At 44.4% G+C, this 19,709-nt stretch overlaps 1 protein-coding gene and 1 long non-coding RNA gene across 2 annotated transcripts in view; one reads left to right on the plus strand and one right to left on the minus strand.

Moving 5' to 3' along the window:
* The window catches only part of LOC132911533 (uncharacterized), a 245,660-nt gene that overhangs the window by 118,958 nt on the left and 106,993 nt on the right, over positions 1–19,709 (minus strand). The window lies entirely within an intron of this gene.
* The window catches only part of LOC132911502 (serine/threonine-protein kinase 17B-like), a 62,511-nt gene that overhangs the window by 883 nt on the left and 41,919 nt on the right, over positions 1–19,709 (plus strand). The gene's annotated exons all lie outside the window — the stretch shown is intronic.

The following is a 19,709-nucleotide window of genomic DNA, read 5'->3' on the forward strand; positions in this document are numbered from 1 at the left end:
TAGAACATAGATCGTTTTTTCCCTACGTGTGTCCTCGCTAGGTCACCGATCTATCGCGCGCATCGAGCTCCGTTAATTAAAATTGTTTATATCTTCTTCCTTCTTGTCTTTCTCTCTCTATTCGCGTACCTCTTCCAACTTTGTTTTGTTTGGCTACCGTGTTGAAATGCTTTCCTTTAGAGACATCGCTGTTTCGCGACTCGAAGCAGACGACGTGTAAAAACCTTTGGAATAGGGTTCGAGAAAGAAAAGAAAAAAGTTGTAGCGATAGAACGTTCGAGTAGGGCCTTGGGGCACCCTTAACTCGATTCTGGACCCTACCGAAGAAAGTGCCCCTACCGCGAAACATCGAGGTCGAGACATCGCGCGCCGATACTCTTTTACGACCTCCGTCTGCTCTAGTCTACGCCAAGTATCCTTTTTCTCTCGTTTCTTGAAAATTCCGTTGCTTCTTAGGAAGCAGCGAAAGAAAAGAAAAGAGAAGAGATAGGAGACTACCGTGAATAGCTGGAAACGTTCCTCCGAAACTGTTCAAGGTCGATGAGCATCTGCGAATACGATTCTCCGTGTGCTCCGAACGAACCTTCCTCCTTTGTGCACACGAGATCGTCGTAGAGAAATTGTCGAATGGAATGGCGCGATATAAACGACACAGTTTAATTCGTTTCTAACATCTATCGTTCTACCGTAAATTTCTCGTCGTCGTTGTGTATGGAAAAACGAAAATGTTATTTTTTATATTACGTCGGCCGTAAAGCAGCGATAAAGCGGCTCGAAAGAATCAACAAACCGTACATTAGTATTATCGCGATGTTTCGACAGTCGCGAAGGTCGAAAGATTTTGCAAAATCGCGTAACGACGAGACGCGTGCGTATCGACGTTTAAAGTTACAGTTTTGGAGCAAATAATCACGAAGGTCACGTGCTTCGAATTCCGTTGCGAAAGGAAAAGTTTTCATCGCGAGGTGTGCGCCGCGTATGCAAAGTCGCGTCAAGTTACGGCGTAATATTTTCCGCTAAATATTTTTTTCAACGATATAATACTCGCAGGATGCGTTTACCGTGACAAAATTTGCCTGAAATAGTCGAGAGATCCTATTATGGTCAATCGCGCATTCATCCTCGATTTGCTCCAGTGCCATTTCCATTCGCGGTCCTTTTGTTTGCTGCTTATTGGAAGTGGGTAGGTAGTGCACTGCTGTAAACGATATTCTCGTTGCACTCGGCGATAATGTAGGCCACCAGCTACGTTGTTTGTTGTTATTACACGTATCAACATCGTTCTCGTTACGTACATGTAATCCGTTTCGACGATGTCGATTGCACACATCGTCGATACAAACGTACCCAAACTATGTGATTTTCAATAGAGAAAGAGAGAGAGAGAGAGAGAGAGAGCGGGGACGCGCGGTGAATCGCAAGACGGTATTAATATTTATCATCCGAATCAAGCTCTAACGACGTAACTCGACAGTTCTTTCACGACGACCCGCTATTAGTATTCTTTCAGTGACCGGATACGTTCGAGATATTCCACAAAGGTGTTAACCGTTGCAAAGATTTATGCAGCCGTCAATCAGGATCGTCGGTCGTTAGGCGTTAGCTACGAATGCAAAATAACAGCTGCTTACTAAACACCTGCTGCATTCGAGATTTATACACGCCAGTCGTACAGTGCTTTCGTATCGAAGAACGGAGAATTATATAGTAGCTCACGAAAGTATACAGCCCCGTGCAACTTATTTCGAACTGTACTTTAACGTTATGAACGCGCGTAGGTCGAAATTACTTGGAAATATGTTGTTTACCGATCTGCTGTTGCCTAGCAGTCAGTCGTTGCTCGCAGTCGTGTGTGCGTCTAACAGTTTAAGAATTGATATTAATTGCGTGTACGTGCGATTCGAGGAAACGATCCTTTAAATTGTTTGACCAACTGTATGATGCATGCGAAACCTCGATATAAACTCGCGTACGTTATTAAGGAAAGGAATGCAAACAACCGCGGCGATTCTTCGTAAAAGTCTGGCTTACGTAAGATTCCAGGGAGAATCGTGCATCCAAAAGGAGAATGGCACGGCGATTGTTAAATGGCACTTTTTATTCACCGCATTTTATTGTTCCTTTTTCTTGCGGAATTGTTACATCGAATTAGTCGTTCGCTAAAGGTAAAACGAGTGGAGTACGATTCAGATATTTAATTCTGTCTCGAGTTACGAACCACCAGCGCGACGCCGCGCCGCGTCATAAACTTTAGCGAGAGAGGGATCCCGATATAAATATTATGATTATGGCTATATCGGCTTATAGGGTGCCATTCGCGAATGTAAACTGAAAAGCAAATGTGCGCCGTTTCGTTCTCTCCGATTAAAAGATTTTGAGCGCGTAATCGATACTTACCCTCGCTATACGCTAGGCGTTTTATCGCCTACGACAGACATTTGCCTTGACGATTTTTCATCGTTATTCGTATTCGTTCGTCACGGTCTTGGAATTTTATATCGACTCACACTCTTCCCTCCCATCTCTCGCCGCAAAACGAACCTCTTGGAAGCCGAACTGGTCGGCTGCGGTTTTTGGTTTTATCCGGATGCGTGATTAGTAGACTGTGGACTTTTAGGTATAAAAATGCCTAAAGCGTATATATAAAATATATGCAAAGTGGAATATTTCTTACGACAACAGATGGAACGTATTCCTGCTTGAGTTTCATTTATTTTTTTTTTTTTTTAATTTGCATTAACATCCGCATTCCAATGATTAATGTTGATTTTTCCGAAAAAAACAACATGCTTACGTTTACCAGTTGTGTATAGCAAGAGGATGAGATAAAACATCAAATTTCGAGGTAAATTAAAAAGAAAAAAAAATATTTGTCGTCGCTTTTGTCTACTTTCGAAATTACGAAGTAGATCGATATGGCGATTAAGTTCACCTTGTAGAAATCAAATAGCATTCGACTCGAGAGTTTAAAAAGATTTAAAACAAGGGACATTCCATCCATAGTTTGACGTAACGTGGATCGATTTGACGTAGATTAATTATTTTTTCGCTTCGCCTTTTCGTCAATGAAATATCACAACTAGAAGGTGCTTCTGTTTTTCCTTGTTCAGGTGTGAGATCGCAAACTAATTGCAGATAGTATTATGAATCACACGCACGGTATTTCCCTACGTAAACATTTCGCCTCGTTGATTAGAGAGGCACGGTCGTCGGAGAAGCTGGAGCTTATGTACGTGCTATACTTTAGGATACAGACAAATTCATTTCTCGTGACTCAGAGAGTAAGTGGATTTCTTGTGAGCACGGGGAAAATGGTAATCGATGCGGCGCGACAGTACCTATATCATTTAAAATAACGAGCATGCTATAATAACTGCACCGTGAAACTAAAAAAACAAATGATCCTATTATTATTATTATTATTGTTATTTTATGTATAACTATTACTATAGAAATATCGTAGACGATCACAGGTCGACAATATAGATCGATGAGTGGTCTAACAAAGTTCCTTCTCTATCGTTAATTATTATTACCTTATTAAATTTTTATTTTTATTAAATTACAATCCGTTCCAATCTGTCGTATTCGCTGTTGTATCGAAAGGTTTTTTTTATTCTTCTCGTAATTTATCTTATACGTATTAATTTAAGCGTAGAATATAATATATCGAAAAAAGTAGCGAGATGCAGAGACAAATGCGAAAAGAAATGCAAAAGCAAAGCCTGTTGGATGGAATAGCTGTGCACCGATTTGTTCCGTATGTCGGTTGGCGTTTTAACGAGCCATCGGCGAAGAGGAGCAAATTCAATCGGCAGAAAGATATTTTGTAGCTGTGTAAGAGTGGGACGCGGGCAGATGCTTTTTATGGTATCGGGTCGCGTCTTAGAATATACGAAGACAAGTGGGGATCGTGCAAAGCAGAAGAGAGCGAGAGAGCGAGAGAGTTTAGCGTGGGTTGAAAATAGCTTGTGGCCGGACTGAGAATGCAGAGACCGTCCGCTATGCACTTGCCACTCGATATTTATACCCTTATAATAGGTAGATAGGTTGCAGTGTGTCTTCGTCTTACGTCGGTCGAACGCACGAGCCCAACGACTTACCTGGAACGGTGGACAAACCACTCGGTAAACGCGGAAACATCGATATTCCGTTCTATAATTGCGTTGGGTCGCGGAAAGTCTAAAAAGAAACGCATCTACTTTTTCTGTGTCGTTCGAGAGTCGAGAGGCGCGTTCTCGCTGCTGTTCAAGTGGGATTTCCTGTAAGCAACATACGGTAAACCACGTATACTATATCGTAGGTTCGTAAGCATTAAAATACGCGTTGGTTTCATACGACGCGTAATAATCGTTTAGATAATTAAAGATTAGTGGCCGAGAATTATGGGTTAGCGGAAGACTACGCAGCAAAAATTTAGAAAACTCATTTGTAAGAATTATAAAAACATAAATTAAGGATTCCATGTTAGACGCTTGCAAGAAAACGCTTACAAATTCATATCCATAATTTCCGTAATTTACGGAGTACGTAGCCGCGTGGATGCAATTAACTAAAACAGCGATTAGCCTTGACTTTTATTATTTATAACAGGCTTGTTATGATTTAATACGTGTATGGTTTTGTCCATTGACGGGTTGTCAAAGAAGAGAGTGGCGAAGAAATAGCCAAACGGCCAACTCCTCTCTGGTTACGTTCGCCAAGAGCGCTCTGGTTGGAGCGTACGAGGTAACGCGACGGAAACGGGCATGCCATCTGGAAAGTAACGGTAACGGCACCTGCAATTAGTGCGACAGCCAGGCTGCCTACTTGTTGGAGGCTTGCTCGCGAGCTGGTCGTCGATGACCTTCCACCGAGGGGGAAAAACGAGATCTCGGAGCGCGTCGCTTGGTCGCTTCATCTCCTAGCAAAGGGATACCGCGTATCCGGTTTGTCGTATTCCGTGGTCTTTGTTCGAAACGGTTAAGGGCGACGACGTGTTTCGAACCGTGCATCGGAGCTTCGACACGCGAGTCGTTCACGGTACACGATCCATTTCACTTTTTATAATGCAATAAGAATCTCGAAAATCATACCGTACAGCGATCGGAAAGAGAAACCTGCAGGCAACTTGGATCTGATTGGTCGTTCCTCGTAAACCCAATATTATCGTTACTTCGAGGATGTTTATGCGATTTCGTGTTTCGCCAGCATAATTAATACAGGGTATAGGTAAATAAGAAGTTATTCGACGAACCATCGTATCCGATAGCGAGAAATTTTGGTTCGGACGATCCATTATTTTTATATATTGTACACACTTTATGCATTCTCGCGCTTTTCAATTTCCTCTGCAAACATCCGCAGCCTAGTTAATTCATTTCTGCGGAAACGTAACTTCAACCATTCTCCATACTTTGTTCCTCGTCGTATAAATCACAAAATGTAAGAATTGGAAATATCTGGCTGATTTCAGTTACGAGATTTGTAAACTCCTTACTGTCGTATGAAATAACATGGATTCCAGACTAGTTTCGAGAGCTTATCGTTAGTAAAAAATTTCGTCTGGATTTCGATCTAAATTCGTAGCCAGCCCACCCTGTCGATCCTCTCGACAGATTTCCGTTCGGGCGGAGTTATGGGCTGATTCTTTCACGATTTTTCTTCACCCTAGACAGAATTTCTACTCGTGGCACGTCCCGTACGAGACTCCGGCAGCTGTCTCCGAGACGAGCAACAGCTGTGCTCCCTGCTGATCCTATTGGCTCCAGGCATTCGTAGACGGTTCTGCGTGTCCTTTGCTCTCGAGGATACTTCTCGTACCGTGGTGCTTCCTTTCACTTAACATAACAATGCTCTTTTTTCGTTCGAAAGAATGCGAGTTCGATAAAAGGCAGCTAACGCTCCGGTTCTTCTTCCTTTCCTTCCGTTCCTCGTTGTCGCATTTTCCTCCTTCAATGTAACAGTGGACAATGGTTTGGAAAACGACATTTCGTGATCAAAATTCAACTTTCAACTTTAACGTTTAATCTTGTAGCTCTTCTCGCTTCTTCTTCGCGTTCCCATCTCTTTAGACATCCTAGAACAATTTGAAGAGAAAATTTGTCGAGAAAGTTTATAAAGATTAATTAAAAGTGATAGACGTGCGATTTCTTTTATACGAAAGCTTACACACTTGTTAACATGAGCGTGTAAATTTTAAATGCGACTTATGATAAATAATCGAATCACATCGTATAAACTGACTCTGCTAATAAGTTGACGGAGCTTTAGCCGATAGAAAGTGGATATAAAAGCGTTTTTCAATTTTCGCCGAGGAACGTTTTCCTCGGACCATCGTACATCGGTGGTACTGCATTCGACCAAGAGACAGACACGTTCGTTTCAGCGAACAGGGAGATCTGTTGTTTTGACAATCGGTTGGGCGGTCGTTAGTCGTCGAAGGAAAGGGGAAGTCGTGACTCAGCGAGGTTCTGCGACATCTTATTAACATCCCTTCTGCACGATAACGGCGATTATCGGCGATACAGATACAGCGGACGATAAAGCGGTCGTGGCGTTCCGTGTCGAGAGGGCTCTTCAGCTTCCCGTCTCCTTAATTATATTTATCGGGTCAGTCGATCGGAACGGTCGCCGCGGACCGAGATCTCGCGTTGGTTCGTCGCGAACTCTCTCCTTTGGTAAAAAGTACTATGGCTCGATCGCTTCACGGGTGAGAAAATACGATGGTACGAGCCGCGAACGAGCTACATCAACGAACAAACGTTGCCTTCTTCTCAAGGTCGCCGTGATCATTGTCCGTTCACTGGCGCGTTGCTCGCTCATCCGATCGATAACTCTCTTCTCGTGGATCGTGTTGTACGAGTTCGAGGGAAGAAGAAGCCACCCAGAGTCGTAGACGAGCCGTGACTCTTGAGAAATAACGAGAAATTCCAGCCATCGTTATTCACTGGTACCGTATTTAGACAGGCTGTTATTCGTGCCCGTTACAAAGCAACGAATACTCCCTTTGGTCGTCGCAGGTGTTGCAGTCCTTTTCTTTCCACCGACCTTCGAATAAAGATATCGTTTCGAGGGGAAGAAAAATTTCCGTTCGGGTTCGATTTCTAGCTCGCCACGGTGAAACACAGCAAGATCCAGATCTCGTTCTGGATTCGTGCGTTCGAACGAGACACGGTAGATTCGCGGTGGTATCTCGCCGGAGTACGGGAAATCAGCGAATCTCAATCGGGCGAGAAGCGTCCTGCCGGAATGATCTATGGATCGAGATCGATCGCGAGCTCTCACGAGAACTGCTACGAAAGGCAGAGAGAGGTGTTGTATAGTTGTTGCGATATTACGACATAGAGGTTAGGCTTGGAAGTCGGGCACGATGGAGAAGGGCGACGCTGGATCGTTCGCGATCCCCGTGATCTATGGATCACGATTTCTTCCTGCCAGGACGCTTCTTTCGAACCGTTGCGCCGTGTGTCCTATGCTCACGACTCGAACGCGTATCGTGGTTTTTTAGATTGCTTCGTTAAGGATGAATCAGTGTCGCAACAAAGACGTTACGCGATGTTGGATAAATCGTTAAAAAAAAAATGCTTTCTCCGAAAGTGCAGCCTTTGCCGAGCTTCTTAGTTCAACGACTTCTCTTGAAATTCGTCACGCAGAAATTCACGAGAAATTACGTTCGATTCGTATCCTCTCGAAACGATCGAATTTTTTCAGACTCTTGAATCGCGTCTTGGTTTCGAGCTGGGAAACACTCTCGCATGCTTGAAAACGAGATTGCTCGTTGTTCCGTGGCATACTCGACGCCTACGCTCGTTTTCTTCCTCTTTTCTCTCTGCACGCGCTGCGTGTTCTTTCAACGAAATGAAAGACAAGTTTGGCCAGCGCTTCCATTCATAGTTATTAGGGTTAAACGACGCGCAAAATGCGCCTTCTCCTCTCGTATCCTGCGTCTCCTTCTTTCTCATTGCTAGCGTCTTTATCCGCACCGAAAGGAATCGTGTGCATCCCTCGCAGCTTTTCGTTTCGTTTTAACCGACTCGCGCTGCGAAGTCGTAAACAATAATAACGATGCGATCGTCGAAGGAACCTCGCAAGCAATTGCAACGTGATTATCCGTAATGTCTCTCAGCATACAGGGTGCTTCGATTATTTTGAATTCTTGAATATCTCGGTAAGTTCTGAAAGACGAAGTAATAGCGTGAGAACGAAATTAGCTGATACAGAACGACGAGCATCCAATTGACGATCGTCATCGTTTTTGTGGATGAAACTGAATATCTTTCGACACGTCGATCGACGCGTTCCATAACTCGACGTGGGTGCTCGTCGTATAATTCTCTCGTAATCTCCGTACGAAAAACAAGACACAGAAGACGAGAAGATCGCTTAGCGTTTTCCATGGTCGAACTACGAGATAGCTAAACCGTTTTTAGGAATACGAGGTAAACGAAACACCCTGTATGAACATACGTATATTAAGGCACGATCTGCCAGTTGGACGTGTTATTCTTGTTTTCTCGTTACCGATGCCCAAGTTATACTCGCATGCGCCGTAGAAGCCGCGGAAAGTAGCAACGGACGAATTTGTACGGGCGATATCGTGAAAGAGTCAGGGCAAGAGAAAGAAAAAGAAAAAGAGAAAGAGAGAGTCGTAGCTTGTTCGTTAAGACCACATACGCGACGACCTCGTTACTACAACGCGGTCGCTCCCCTTCGGTTTCCGTTCGGTTAACCGTAAATTACAACCACGACCGGTGTGTAACGAGCATAATGGCGACGGTAGCCGGGTGAAGGTCGGCCAACTCGAGCGAGCGATGCGACGCGAACGACGATACGAATCGACCGGCATTTCGTTTCTTTCACGATAAAAAGCCATCCGGAGTATTTACCCGTCTTGATGTCGAGCAGTCGAATCGAAAAACCCAATACCAGCACAAGAGCGTTCTTGTGTATCGAGCGTTCGATCAAAGATAGGTAACCTTGTCCTTATGTAGCGTGGTCGAAAGACGAAACCTCGATCGAGGCTAACGATATGCAGATTCGATTATCCTTCCAACGTTCGCCATCCGCGCTTCTGTTCTCTCTTCAAATTTTCCTTTCTTTCGCATCGAAAAGTTCTCGTTACGTTGCACGATCGCCTTGGATTTAAACGAGTCGCTTCAGTTCGAATCGTTTGTGTTCGAATAACCTGATTTCAAGAGGACACCTAATGGCAAATAAAAAGGAAGTAGTTACAGCGGATTATGGAAATACTCGAACGCTCGTAGAAGCTTCGTACGAACACGTATTATATGAACGTTGGGATATCCACAAACTTAAATATGCTATACGCGCCAGGCGAAACGTCTCGCAGTTTCATTAGCAGTATAACGAGTCCTGATCGTATTATGATTATATTGGTAATATTGGAGACCAATATGAACGGATTTACATTGGTAAAATGTATGAAATTATTGGAAATGAAACGAGTTGACTAATAAGAACACTCGTGAAGATATTTCGAGTCTGGTAAACACGAGTTTTCCTCATAGGGAGATTTTAAGTTTGTTGGAATTTAAATTACTCGGTCGAAGGTAATTTGACTAATCCGAACAGGGTCGTAAAATTAATCTCGGTCGTGTAGCATCCAGAAATCATTGGAAAGTATGTTTCAGCGTGTCTAACCATCCCGCTCGAAGGTGTCCTACTTCGCCAGCAACATATATCGTCGATCGTTGCGGTTCCGCGTATCCATTGTGGCGTGCATTGGAAAGGGAATAACCTTGCCCGCATTTTCTATCGTATCGCAAGATATCTACCCCTGTTTCCTTTCGCGTACCGCCCAGATCACCCGATTATTATCCTTAAACCTAAACAGATACGATATCTATTTTTCATTTTCCAAAGCCTAGCAATTAATCTTAACCAAAGCGGTCTGGTTATTTAGCTGTGGAAGAAATATCCGGATAATAAGTCGATCATCCGTGATTCACGGGTAATTTCAAGCTTTCGAATCGTTCGATCGATTCTCATCTCGAGATCGTTCGACTACCCCCAATAACAGGGTTGCAATTAGGCGAATGATCAGCACGCGCGGTTCGTACGTAACTCGAACCAGAACCAGATACGTAGGCTTTGTAATTGTAGATTATTACCTGGGTACCGCGTGATCTGATAAGCTAAGCCCAAAGTAAAGAAATTGCGCGAATCAATCGTACCTTGACGCTCGTTCTAGATGTGTAAGCGATAGTTTGCGGAAAGAACAACGCAGGAATTGGTTGCTTCCTTCGTTCGTTACGATATCGCCGTTTTCTCGAGATACGCAGTTTTCGTACCTCCAGATATATATTGCCAATTAACATTCTCGTACTATTATTCTATTATTCTTCCATTTTCACTTTCCATTCGTAAAATGTGGCGGCCACTCTGAACGGTCGAATGCCAATGAATTGTAATCTTACAATAACGGATGGATCATTATTGTGACGAGCGTTCAATGTCTCATTTCATAACGATACAGCGAAGAAGAGAAAGGATTCTTATCGCTATATGATGCCTATAACTTTGTTTAAAATACAAAACGATCGATATGCATAAAGAGCATTTCTACAATGCTGCTGAAGTCTTGCAAGTCGATGCTAGGCATCTTACGAAACGACAACGATAAGTAACATATTTGCACGTGTGAAAATTGACTCAGCCTCCATCCTGTGAAGGTTAATGATCTTGATATTTTTTTTTTTTTTTTCAAAGAGGATAGAAACAAGGTTATAGCAAAAGTAAATAACGCTAGATCAATAAAACGAAACGTTAAAAGTCGATTCGCCGAGGGAAGAAAGAGAGGAGTCGGATAAACCGTTGGATCGTTCTCCGATCGACGCTGGACAAAGCCGATCACCCACGCCTCGCAGGAATCCCAAGGGCGAATTCGTGTCTCTCGAGCCACTTACACCTCCGGCGGCTGCTCCGGCCAACCGTAGTCGATATAGTCCGACGATATCGCTTTACCGGTGTCCTCTCTCTTTCTCTGTCCCAGATTCGATGCTATACGATGCACACTACATGCCTGTAAACATCATGGCCAGCTCTGTATACGGCCCTTGTAACGCAATGCGGGTCAATCGATCGGGTAGATTCGATCGGAGTATCTCGACGTGCGGTCCTTTACTTTGCTTCGGAAGGCCACTCGTCCTTTTGTCGTCGCAGTTAACAGCGTCGATAAATTGACATCAAGTTGCAAGTTATCGGTTTTTTCAACTTTCACGGTGATCGAAACGATGTCGCGCGTCAGGTTTTTTTTGTTTTTTTTTTTTCTTGAAAGAACAGCGTGATAAATTTTAGTTGAATCTATAATTTTGCGATACACTGGAAGATAAGAACAAAGTATCACGGCGACCGATTCTATAATGTAGGTGAAACGGTCGCTCAACGAAATCCGCTTGTTCGCATCGAGCCATAGAGCTCGACACCATTCATCGATAGCATCGCGAAATCGGGGAAAACTTTTAAGCGATATTCATGAACGGTTTGCCGCGAGTTTCTTCCGCCTTTCCTCCGGAAAGACACTCAGGCTTCGGTTACGCACGACCTGTTGCTCCTACGATATATTTCACCGGTCTGTGGCATACGCGCAGACTTGGACGCGATTTAATCGCGATACGAGTTACGCGCGAAACTTTCACGCGGCTGACGTCATTGGTGTAACGCCGAAACGAAGAGCCTTGAACGAGCAGATTCCGGAGCCGGCGTTTCGTTATCGTACACAAGGTGTATTCGTCATCGATCTAGTCATAGTAAACTTCTACAAACCTGACCTACATCGCTTTATGAATCACGAATTCGTGCTGTCGCTGTGAACCGGTAATCTCGCGCACGATTTCGTGGATCGTCGTTAATTTGTACGTTGCACGAATGACAGGGGCACGATGCTCGCTTCCCTTTGTAAATAACATTTTAAATAATATCTAAGTAGACTTTTTTTTACGAAACACACTGACTTACGTTCGTTAGCTGTCAAGCTGCCCATTTACTACACGTATATACCTACACGATTACGGACAAAAATGTCACATAACGGACAAAAAACGTTATTTTGTCTCTTAGGAAACAGCACGTGTTCGCTACGATAAATCACGCTAGAAAAAAATGTCTAGTTTACATCAGTCCTAACGCGATTCGTGGCAAATGTCGGGTTTGGATCGATTCGGTTAGGCGAAGTCACCGAGTGTTACAGAACACGTGCAACGGTATACATATTTGGAAGTGGTTGCGTCGGATTTTCGCAATTGCCTGCCAGTACGTGGTTGGTGCACCGCGACCGCGGTCGTGAAAGGTGCGCCGTGAAAAGTTTACGCGTTGTTCGTGGTCCGGTCTTTTCAAGCCTAGCAACAGAAAACACCGGTCATCAGCAGAAACGCGAGAATTCGTTCCCCTCGACACGCACATTCCTCGTTCCAGGGACTGACAGCTGACGAGCCAGTCTGCGGCGCGTTTCTCGCACGCAATCACTGGTCTCCATGGTTTTCTCCGTTCCTGCGACTAAATAATCCCGAAAGCCTGTCTCCGTGATTTTAGAGTATCGCGCCTTTAATTCAAAGAGAGAGAGAGAGAGAGAGAGAGAGAAATGAGAGAAGAAGGAGGAAAAAGCCGACATCGTATCGAAACACGAGCAAAAAGCAACGTTCGACGCAACGTTCAGATTCTTTTCTCCGGAAGAATGTAAGGTGAAACGTAAAAATTGCAGTCACACCTGTGGTGTCTGTAGCCGTGACACGGGATATGACATTCCATCGTAAGTACACCGCATTCCAAGAGAAAGGACAGCAAACCAGAAGGAAATAAACGTCGTTGATATACGTAGGAATACGTAGGCGGGAATTGTCGCAAGAGATTTCATCCATATTTTCTTCGTTTATTCTTTCCTATTTCTTTCTTTTTTTCTTTCCGGATCATGAGCAGGCTTGCACGAATTGCACGCGAATGGTCTCGTTCATGATCGTCCCGACGTAAAATACAGTTTTGCAGAAGTCGAACGTGCGTGACCGTGCCAGAGACAATTTTACATGCCCACCTACTATATAGCGTCTATACCATGCACAGGTGTGGCCAGTTATTTCGCTCGATTTATCGCCCTCTTCGTTTATCGCTGCATAGCGACAGATATTGGCAATGTCGTAACAGCTTTTCGTCCCACGTTGGCGAATTTTTCGATCCGCCTCGGAAAGAAATTATTACGATATTTTGGTACAGCGCGGCCACTCGAGAGAAATCGACTCGATCGCCGTCGCAATCGCAATCGCGAGTATCTGCGCCGTTGTCCGATTTCGAAATCGATTCGTTCGTAACTCTGATCGATCAACGAGCAAAGTTCGTTCGACCATCGACTCCGCCGCTTTGCGCAGAATCGTTTTATCGTAAGTTGTTCTATCCAAAGGATTTGCATTTATGAAAGATGAAAATGACGAGCCAAATATATACATATATATATATATATATATATATATATATATATATATATATATTCGCGAAAGTAGATCGGAAATGGACACTCGACCCGTTAAGACGAAAGGTCTACGTAGTACGGAACACGATGACACGAACTGTCTAACTGTCGCTTCCTCTTTCGTAAGCCGTACGTACGCTTTAACGTTCTCGTTTACCAGGTTGGGACGTGTCCTCGTTTCTCTGCGACTCCTTCCTTGAAATCGAACGATCTTGCCGTTTCCTCTTCCGATAGCTCGACGAATACCTTTGCATATATTAACGAGCGAAGGCACAACCTCCTTTTCACGCGAAATCGTATTAAACCGTTTGCGAATCGTTTTAGTCACATTTTTCTTTTTTCATCGATAGAGAACTTCGTCCGTAGGATATCTGCCCTATATTCTATTTCAACTTTCGTTTAATAGCGTTTTCCAAACAGAATAAAACGACGAACAACTATTAGCCGGTTACCGGTGCACTCGTCCATAGACGTTCCGATACTCTGCTTGATTTATAGTAACAGTTTCTGAATTTTATCGAAGCGTGCAAGTGGATGAAAAAGTTAATTATTATTACAAACTCGGAGAATTAGAAATGTAATTTTTCTCGATACAAATTGCCAGTTTAGAAAAATCGTAGGCCCTCGTGCTCTTCTCTTATGCTGATTACAAAGGATACAATAATTACGCTCGTTGAATTTAATAATTTTTTAATGAAAATATATCTGGCAAAAGGAAATATTCGAATGCGCGGGTATTTTTTCTCCGATAACGTAGATGTCTGGTTAAACGCGTTTAACTCGCAAAAGTATCCGTCTATGGAATATTTTTACATTTTTACGTAGGATGGTTAGTCGATGATGACCCGAATGTCGAGAAATCGTCGTGGGATGGGCGTAGCTCGGGGATCTTTCTTTCGATTCCACGCACTGCGATAATTATACGACTCTTTGTAATTATTGCCTTCCCCTCCCAATGTCATCCTATGGCGCTAACCGTGTGGCGTCATGCCAGTCGCTTGCTTTCCACTCGAAACTTGCTATCTTTTTACCTTTTATGCGCTTGTAATTTTCACTTTTTCTCGATTGCTTCATTACACGCTGCTATACTTATTATATGCGCGTGTCTTGTTTTTGTTGCAGGTAAGCCTCAAGATATTTTTAGCATGTCGAAGTCGAAACACTTCCGATAATTTATTATCCTTTTTGGTAAGTCTAATATTTTTCGTTGTTTCGGCAAACACGTTGAATTTTCGAGAATATTTCAAAATCAGATTCGAATCTATGCGATAATTAACAGGGTAGTTATAGTTTCGTATTCTCCGATGAAATAGACTTTATATCGTATTTGGATCTGTAATATCGTCGAATACAAAATTAACCATCACACGTCTCAGAATCAAATAATAACTTGGATAATCGTAAAACATCATTTGTCATTTATAACATAATATCGTAGTTACGAAAGTATAATTTTTCTATGTGATCCTAATTGGATAATAGCAAATAATAATAGCTAGAGGCTGTAATTATCTTGGTGCTATACACAATACTTGTAACAACAGTTAGATAATAACAGTTTGATGACTGGCTTCATGTAGACGTTATTAATAGTCTGTTGGTCGGTCTCATTGAGAATATATCTGGATAACCCTTAATCCCTATTTAACGCTCTGTCGAGCGAAATAATGGCCGATTCTTCCATGTTTACGAGCATTAGGATTTACGGAAAAGAGCAACCATTTACACCCTAACTACTTCGAACCCCGTTGAACTTACACATTTCTGCAATTTGGAATAACTCATTTACCAAACAACGTCGAAAGTTCGTTGGAAGATGCGAACGAGTTACACGCAGCGAGACGTAAACGTGTACACGAGAATATGTACGCGAGAACGATCGCCGGTTGCCTCTGGATCACGTTTAGTTAGCACAGTTTTCTCTCCGGGACGGTGAACGTCGCCGAGGCCGTAGACGTGGCGCCGATTTAAACGTTCCTCCGTTCCGCTCCAGCTGAAAGCCGTGCACTGTTGCTCGCCAACGTTTCGAGCCGCGATCTACGGATACGCTCGATCTCTCGTGGTCCATCGGAAAATAGCCGTCTTGGGATGTAAAAGTTTATTCCATCGAGAGAAACCATCCACTGGATGGAAGCGTACGCATTGTGGAAAATTGGAAAGAATTTTTACAAATCCCTAACCGGTCCGATAAAATGGAAAAATATATTAATTTCGTTATGAGGATGTGAAATAGCTCGTTATTATTCAGCGCGGTGTTCGCGAAACTTCTTCGAGAAATTAAATACTCTAGAAGCCTGCAACATTTGTTTGAAAGAATTCACGATCAGCGAATTCTCTAACGCTTCATAGCGGATTTGCAAGAGAAGACACGTAAAGTTGCGGAGGTCGAAATGCGCTGCGATTCTAAACGAAACTCTCTTAACTTTCGCTGCGAATTTTCCGAACAAGCTGATATCTCCGTACAGCAAGTACTTGGACGAGCGGCAACGAATCGCGACCTGACTAATATCCGCTTAATCGAGTCGCCTCTTACCTTCCACGCGTCCTTGCGTAAGCGGCTCGACGATGGCCTTTGTCGTTGTTATTGTGTCATCGCGAGTAATGGGTACGACAGGCCGTTTCTGACGGACAAGAGGGAAGAGCGGGTACCGGAGAGGAAACTCCGTTAAAAGGCAGCCTCGAAAGCGCCACGTGGGCGCTCACCTTCGATCGCGACGCGTCCACCGCGACGCACTCACGCACACGACTGTTTCGTACGCAGATACACGCGTAGATTCGCGTGAGAAAATTTCACGGTATTTCGGTGTACGCGTCGAGATGCGTTAGTAATCGCGCGTAGGTTTTAATTGGACTGTGTATATGCGCGGCTTGCTCCACACGTGTCACGTAGGTGAAACGGCACCTATCCGTGCCAATCCGTTCCCTTTGTTCTCCGCTCTAACGTCAAGATCTATTACTCGCGCGTTTATCTTTGCCCTTTCGACGTAAATTCCCGGTCACGAGTCCTTTTCGAGCTCCGTGTCAACGTAATACGGTCGATCGCGATAAATATTTCAAGTGGAAATGGTCGGGCCGTAAAGTAAAGCGGCCAACTTCTTCTATTCCGTTCTTATTTTTCTTTCTTTAAGAACTCGATGACAAAGGGCCAAGAAGGAGTACGAGTAAACGACAGATTCGAAGCTTGATAAAGCGAACACAGAGCGAGGGTCGTTTTCCTTGGTTTTTAGCCCTCGAAACCTGTAAACTTTTACCTACTGATCGATTTTATGGCCTGGGTTTATCGCTACCATCTTCTGCTTGGACTAGCGCAGCTTTCTCGTTCACTATGTTAAATCGATTAGGAACGAAAGTGGATAGGGCTGTTCGTTCCGTCAACCCTGTCGCGGCCGTGTTCGTCGCAGCTCTACAAACCTAGATTCCCGCGCGAGTCGGCGTCCAGAAGATCGAGTGGATTAAAAAGCGAAGCCAAACCAGTCCTCCCTGTTGTTGACGTGAAACTTTTCTCGGTTCGGTCTGTGAATGCCGCGAAATCGGCATATAAACGCCTTGGACGAGGGAGAGGAAGAGGGAATCCTCAAACGAATCGAGGAGTGAAATTTTACCGCCTTTCACCGTTTGCATGCCATTTCGATCGAACCTGCCACCGATGTCTCCCGCGCTGTCTCCGTATCTTCCACGATTTAAATCCAGCTTTACGCAGCGCGTGGAATTCTGCGTCGTCGCGGCGAAGAATCAGCCTCGAGCCACGAGCATCGGCAGAAGAAAAACGACCTTCGACTTTTGCTCGTTCGTCTTAGTAACGGATGCGTCAGAATATCTCGCGTTCTGCCACGCGTTCTAACGTCATGGATCGCAAAAACTGCCCCGGATACATGGGGTTCTCGCGAGAACAGAACACACCATCGTACAGAAACGTAGCAGCACCACGTAGATAGCAGAATGGAATAAACCGATGCAGACTATTTTTGGAATCGTTTGCTTATTCCAGTCTCTGGCATTTTAATCGAATATCCTGTTTGATGAGCAAACATTACTCCGCTGGTATTTCTCCTCTCTCTCTCTCTTCTCTCCCTCTATCTTTCTCTCTTTGTTCGTTCATTTTCCAAGAAACATCCGTCGCTTGTACAGTCACCGGAAATTCGGATTCTTCGGAGATTTACTTCCCTCGGAAAATGGTTTGAGAAGAAGCTATGCAGCAATGTCGAGAGAGTTTTAATCACCGGACAAGGTGAATTTCCGCGCGCCGGTGGAATACCAAAGAGGTGAGCAAGCGAGGAAAGGTGGTCGCGATTCGAAGGCTAAATTTAAAGATCGAAAGGTTTGGACGGTGGCTGTTGGTCGACGGTCTGCCTCGGCTCGCTTCCAGATTCGTCGATCGCCGGGCGAATGCACGAGTATACAAATATATCGCAGGCGCGTGCACTGCACACACGCATTCCCTCGGCTACGCGACAGCCGTGCATTCCAGAGGAGTGAGCGCTGCATTATCATTGGCGCCAGCGCGCTTTCGATTCGAGGAAATCCGGAGAACAACCCTAAAAAAAGCGGTTTTCACGGTTTTATGACGCCTTTCTACGAGTTTACTTCCGCTTCTCATCAAACGACTCTTCCCTTCGCTCCTCTGCTTCCTTCGTTGCTCGATATCCCATTGCCGTTCCAGCAACGTTTCATATATCTCTTCCTATCCGGCAACAGCCGTCCGAATACGCGCGCATCGAGACGTTTTATGGTCCGTTTTATATCCATAACTGCTTTGTTTAATTTTCTAGTGGACTTTACGGGAGCAAGCCGAAAATAAAAGCGCGACAGTTGCGTCAATGGTATCGCTTACGTAATTGTACCGACGCAACGTGTTCGTCGATGGTGACAAGCGTATTAAGAAGTAACGTTATAATTATCGTACGTACAGATCGTTTCTATTATCGATTACGAATAAACGTGGTTTTATCGAGCGTAAGAAACCAAAGCGCCTTTCGGTAGACCTTGAACTACAATCGGCCAGCTTATCGAGTTAGTGACAACCGGATAATTGCTTCTTGGCTAGTTAACCAGCGATAACGCGGCAGTTGGCCAAAACGATCGACGAAAAATTCTTCTCCCGTTACTCGGCTCGAGTGATTGCGCTCTTGATACGTCATCGACTACCAAAAGACCGTTAGACAGAGAAACGTTATACCGAAGGGCAAAACACGTCGGAAAGTGTGTCGCAAACGTGTAACTCCTCTCGAACGACGAACAGCGAAATTGACAATGGAACAACGAGAGATCTGCGCTTGGACGCGTGGATAGCTGGAGGCACGTCGAAGAAGGATATATCATGAAAGAGCTGGGTGGTGAACGCGCCGCAGGAAGTAGGCGATGGATGCGGGGCAGCACGATTCGCGTCTGTAATAAAACGGAACTCGTTTTGTGACCTCTGGCCATTTCGACGGCACAGTAAATTTTGCCTTTGGCGGAGGACCTGTTTACCAGTTACCAGGGCTCGTAGCAAGGCTGGCTTATTCGAGTCACCTAAGCTTCGACATCGATATCAAAATTCGATCTCGAATTCTGCACAGAATCGTCAAACTTGTACTTGTTGAATATGTACACACGCTAGCCAAGCAAGATAATTACGACTAAGAATAGCGATATTGGTTGAACAAACTTTCCTTTTGATGAGTGGAAATTATACGCTCCTAGTGAATTAATCGTCAACGTACGCGATACGTTTATTTCGCTGTTTATCACGCTACTTATAACGAGGCGAACGTAGATGGTTTAACAATAGTTCGTAAGAGAATTTAGCGAATTAAGAAGCAAATTATTTGCCTCGAATAATCCTGCTTCGAATGCGAACGCTGGTAGAACCGTCTTCGACAGTCGAATGCCCGAGCGACGAATTATCAGGCATTAATTTTACGAGGATACAGCGAGGCTCCTTGTCGACTCGCTTTCGCATTTTAGGAGGCTCGGAACGAGTTTCCCCGGTGAAGTACGCGTATCCGTGCATCGTTCATGTTGCAAACTGCGAGGAAGAAGTGGCACGAAGAGGCAAGTGGCACGAGGGCGAAACGAAAGGGAATGAGTTTTTAACGGACGCAGTAAAAGCGCTGAGCGCGCCCTTTCTCTCTTCGAGGAAGCATTCCGTCGAACACAAATCCCGCAGTGTTTCCGAGGGTTTCACCTTTTGTCGGTGAGATCCTCGTCGATGGAACGACGTTATTTTCGACGTTCTCTATACCTGCGAGAGCCGCAGCTTCGGCCTTTT

Source organism: Bombus pascuorum, chromosome 10 (assembly GCF_905332965.1).
Source record: "Bombus pascuorum chromosome 10, iyBomPasc1.1, whole genome shotgun sequence".
Classification (NCBI taxonomy): Eukaryota; Metazoa; Arthropoda; class Insecta; order Hymenoptera; family Apidae; genus Bombus; species Bombus pascuorum.